The sequence below is a fragment of the Heterocephalus glaber genome, unplaced genomic scaffold (genome assembly GCF_053883595.1).
Source record: "Heterocephalus glaber isolate CG9 unplaced genomic scaffold, H.glaber_assembly_v1.0 deba00001479, whole genome shotgun sequence".
Classification (NCBI taxonomy): domain Eukaryota; kingdom Metazoa; phylum Chordata; class Mammalia; order Rodentia; family Bathyergidae; genus Heterocephalus; species Heterocephalus glaber.
In genome coordinates, this window is record NW_028258316.1 from 9,090,224 (window position 1) to 9,094,656 (window position 4,433).

At 41.1% G+C, this 4,433-nt stretch overlaps 1 pseudogene; it reads right to left on the reverse strand.

The window, feature by feature from the left end:
• Window positions 1–2,471: 2,471 nt before the first annotated feature.
• On the reverse strand, window positions 2,472–3,728 carry LOC101709733 (elongation factor 1-alpha 1 pseudogene; annotated as a pseudogene).
• Window positions 3,729–4,433: the final 705 nt, after the last annotated feature.

Here is a 4,433-nt window from a genome sequence, read left to right on the forward strand (position 1 = left end):
ATGCTAAATAGCTGGGAAATAAGACTGTAAGTATGAGACCTTACATATAACACATGACATTAACATCTATGTTCCATCAACATATAGTGTGAGTTGCATGTAGATGCATGTAACAGAAACCTGGTGACTGGTGATCAGCCACAGCATGGTCCCTCTTTTGAAATAAGCCGGCCAAGGGTGGACAGGTGAGGACAATGCAGCTTCTATAGGAGCCGCGCTCTTCCTCCCTTCTCCATGGTGCTTGGTGTGTCTTGCATCCCGAGGTTGGAAAAATGGCTGCTCCACTTTGAGTTATCCCACTTACATTATGGGCATGTGAAGAAGGATGGGAGGGAACCAAGGAAAGGAGAGAGGAAGGGAGTGGGAAAGGAGGGAAGAAGGGAGGAAGGAGCAACGTTTATCTAGAAGCAGAACTCCCCAAGTCCCCGGCAGAACATCTACTGGAACCTTGTTGACCAGCTTTGAGTCACATAGCCACCTCGGATAGAAAAGACCCAGCAAAGGTGGGCAGAATATTTTACCAAACAAAATTAAGATTTTATAGATAAGAAAGGTTAACTAGTTATAGTTTTGAAAAAAATCAAGTAAAATTTGTATTTTATACCAAATACCAATATAATGTCCACAGGATTTATAGAATGAAAAGTGAAGTAGGAAAACTAGAAAAATATGCATGTAAATAAAGAGCATATTTAACTCCATAGAAGGAAGAGGAACTCTCTAGGCATATAATTTTAGGAATAAGCATCAATGGTATTAAAAGAACATATTGATAAATTTCGCTAGATTTAAGCAATTTAATTCTATAAATAAAACTCCCACTGACAAAAGGCAAGCAACAAACTAAGAATCAAAATGGTTACTACGTCCGTCATATTTTGTATATCAGCAAGGGAAAAATTAGGACCCCATTGGCAAAGCCCCTGAGCCAATAATTCACGAAAGAGGAGACAAAATTCACACACACACACACACACACACACACACACACACACAAACACACAAGCATTTGGAGTAAGTTGATAATTCAAAACATCCCAAACTTTTTTTTCTTATAAAAACCTAATTCATATTGTATGAAAAACTGGGAAATGTAGAATAAGAGGAAAGCAAAAATCACTATACACCAAAAACTGAGAGATAATAACTTTAGGTATTTGTCCTGCCTCTCTTTTTATCCCCTCACAAATACCTTTACTATTTTTCTCCATCGCCTTTTCTTTTGTGTAGCTTTCTTTTTCTGATTGCCTCCCGTTTCCTTGTACTGCAGTTCCCCTAGCGGGCACACTGTTCTTCCCCCGGGGAGTAGCCTGCCTCTGGGGGACACGGGAAGATTAGGTATTGGGTAAGCAATGAGAAGTGTTTCCCACGGGAGATCAGATCCGAGACTGCGCCAACTTAACGCAAAGGAGGCTCTGCTCTGTGGAGCCGTGCATAGTGCATGATGTTTGATACTCGCCTACTGCCACGGCCACGCAGCGATGCTCACACCTAGAACTTTATGCCTCTACCTTAAAGTTTTAACTCATGATGCTATCGGTAAATGGTAAAAGTAAAACCCTTGAGAGCTCTGTTCCTGCTGGACTTTTCCTTACAGGGGCTTTAACTGTAACTGTTGTACAGGATTTAAAAACCAACCAACTAGCAACTATGGAAAGTAAACAGTCCCAACACCACGTGTGGAGTAATTTTTGAGCAATGTGGGTTGATTTTGAGACTCTAGCCTGTTCCATTATTTAATGTGTCTAACATTCCAGCAAACTGCTTTAACGCTGTAGATCTAAAATGCGTTTTTAATATCTGGAAGGGCAAATGTCTTGGCTATCTATTAGTTGTGTGTAACAAATAAGCCAAACCTTAAAGGCTTAAAATGAAATTAATTAATTAAAATAAATAGATAAATTGCTGACGACTATAAAAATTAGCAGGCATATTTTGCTGAAATAAATTCTGAAATTAAACAATATCTTTACTTTTTCCTCCCAAACTACACTAAGACCTTAACGTATTTTAAGGTCTTTCATAAACTCATCCCTTTTACATGGCTTTTGTTCCTCTGCAATCCCCCAATTTGATATTATTTTTATCAATTTAAGTAATAAATGTTTATCAGATATACTGATGTATTTGCCATTTCTTTTGCTCATTGTTTCTCTTTATATCTCAAACTTTCTTATTAGTATCATTTTTTTTTCTCATTAAACTTTGTTTTAATGGGTCTCAAAATTCTGTGACAGATTTTTGGTCAAGTTGTTTCCATTAAAAAGTGATTTTAAAAACTAATAACTTGAAACTGTCACACACAAAAAGAAAACAAATGGTCCACAAAACACATCCTCCTTTCCTCCTGAAGGTTTAACGATGCATTGTTATCATTAACCAGTCTTTTACTATTAAACTTAAATGGCCAATTGGGAGAAACAGTTCTGAGACCGGTCTTCCACCGCTGACTAAGACTGGGGTGGCAGGTGTTAGGGGTGATGTTCATTTAGCCTTCTGAGCTTTCTGGGCACACTTGGTGACCTTGCCAGCTCCAGCAGCCTTCTTGTCCACTGCTTGATGACACCCACAGCAACTGCCTGTCTCATATCGCGAACAGCGAAACGACCCAGAGGTGGAGAGTCAGAGAAGCTCTCGGCACCTATGGGCTTGCCTGGAGCCATGTCAACGATGGCAGCATCACCAGATTTCAAGAATTTGGGGCCATCTTCCAGCTTCTTACCAGACCGGCGATCCATCTTTTCTTTCAGCTCAGCAAACTTGCAAGTGATGTGAGCTGTATGGCAATCCAGTACAGGAGCATAGCCAGCACTGATCTGGCCTGGGTGGTTCAGGATAATCACCTGAGCCGTGAAACCAGCTGCTTCCACTGGTGGGTCATTTTTGCTGTCACCAGCAACATTGCCACGATGCACATCTTTGACAGACACGTTCTTGACGTTGAAGCCCACACTGTCACCAGGAAGAGCTTCACTCAAAGCCTCATGTTGCATTTCAACAGACTTCACTTCAGTTGTAACATTGACTGGTGCGAAGGTGACCGCCATGCCAGGTTTGAGAACACCAGTCTCCACTCGGCCCACAGGGACTGTACTGATACCACCAATTTTGTAGACATCCTGGAGGGGCAGCCACAAAGGCTTGTCAGTTGGGCAAGTGGGTGGAAGGATGCAATCCAAAGCTTCAAGCAGTGTGGTTCCACTAGCATTGCCATCTTTATGAGTGACCTTCCATCCCTTGAACCAAGGCATGTTAGCACTTGGCTCCAGCATGTTGTCACCATTCCAACCAGAAATTGGCACAAAGTCTACTGTGTCAGGGTTGTAGCAAATTTTCTTAATGTAGGTGCTAACTTCCTTAACAATTTCCTCGTATCTCTTCTGGCTGTAGGGTGGCTCAGTGGAATCCATTTTGTTAACACCAACAATGAGTTGTCTCACACCCAGCCTGTAAGCCAGAAGGGCACACTCACGGGTCTGCCTGTTCTTGGAGATAGCAGCTTTGAATTCACCAACACCAGCAGCAACAATCAGGACAGCACAATCAACCTGAGATGTGCCTGTAATCATGTTTTTGATAAAGTCTCTGTGTCTTGGAGCATCAATGATAGTCACGTAATCCTTGCTGGTCTCACATTTCCACAGGGAGATGTCAATGGTGATACCACACTTGCGCTTGGCTTTCAGTTTATCCAAGACCCAGGCGTACTTGAAAGAACCCTTTCCCATCTCAGCAGCCTCCTTCTCAAATTTTTCAATGGTTCTTTTTGTCGATGCCACCACATTTGTAGATCAGATGCCGGCAGTGGTGGACTTGCCCAAATCCACGTGTTCGATGACGACGATATTGATGAGTCTTTTCCTTTCCCATGTTGGCTTTGATTTAGTGGTGGTTTTCACACCTGTCCTCTCGCGGCAAACCTGTTGCAAAAAAGCATTAGTATCATTTTTTAAAGTACATTTTTTTACTTCTAAAAAATGAGTAAGGGTCTGTTAATATCTATTCTCTGGGGTTTTATTTGCTTTAACATGCTTTTATTTTATAATTGTTCTTGAATGATAATTTCTCTGGGTATACATTTTGAAAAAGATTCTGTTGTCTGCTGGGCTCCAGTGTTGCTGAGGAGAGACACCTGCCACTGTCATGTAGGTAACATGCTTTGCACCTGTAGCTGCCTTTTACATGGTCTCTTTAGGGCTTTGCTGTTCTTTGGTTTGATTGCAAAGCATCTAAGTATGGATCTCTTCTTATTGTTCCTGATCATAATTTACTGGACTTCCTGAATCTGAATATTTACATCCTTCATCAATTCTGAAAACTGACACTGTCTCTTCAAATATCCATCTCTTGATTAGCTCCTTCCATTACTTTGGAGGAAAACATGCTTTAGACTTAATATCTCTATCTTCAGTATGTCATGACTTCTATTTCAT